The sequence below is a fragment of the Sus scrofa genome, chromosome 5 (genome assembly GCF_000003025.6).
Source record: "Sus scrofa isolate TJ Tabasco breed Duroc chromosome 5, Sscrofa11.1, whole genome shotgun sequence".
Classification (NCBI taxonomy): Eukaryota; Metazoa; Chordata; class Mammalia; order Artiodactyla; family Suidae; genus Sus; species Sus scrofa.
In genome coordinates this window covers 21,788,324-21,789,039 of record NC_010447.5, presented here as the reverse complement: position 1 = coordinate 21,789,039, position 716 = coordinate 21,788,324, and positions in this window count along the sequence as shown.

The following is a 716-nucleotide window of genomic DNA, read 5'->3' as shown; positions in this document are numbered from 1 at the left end:
TCCCACCTCTCTTCGCCGCTGTGCGTGCATGGTTGTTTGTATGACTGTGAGTGAACATGGCTATGTCTGAGTTTGGGGGCATGGCGTGAGAGGTAGGGAAGGGAAAAGAGGTGTCATCCTACACCTTCCTCTCCCAACCTGGTGTGGTAAGTACAGGACACCAAGACCTTACGGCCTTTACCATAGTGCCAGTCAAGTGTATGGCTCTGGGTTTCTGAGGGAGCAGGGAAGCAGTTAGTTACTCCTTAGAGGAGGCAGGTGGAGAGAGAAGTGCAGGAGACTGAGGCATTCCAAGGGTTGGGAGAAGCAGCTGAAAGTTGGAGAGGAAATGGAGGTGTCCACCCCAGATCAGGATGCAGTTGTACCAAAAAGTTTTGGAGAAGTTAACAGGAGAGTGTAGCTTACTTATCTCAGGGATGCTTGCCCCAGGGACTTGGGTGGGGAAGTAGCTCTGAGAAAAGCGAACACTGGAGTTTGAATTGTTCTGTAAATCCACATCAACCTGTCTACACCACTTGGCTGGGTTTTGTTTTCATTCTGGCAGGATGGATCTCTTGGAGGCCCTGGGCCATTGAGCTCCCCAGCTGAATAAAGGGTGGGTGAACCTAGAATCTGGAAAAATTAAGTAGCTATCCTCCCTGTGTGGCCTCCAGGCAGATGATATTTAAGCCCAGAAGAGCTCCCTTAGGCCAAAACAGGAAATCTGATGCCTGGAG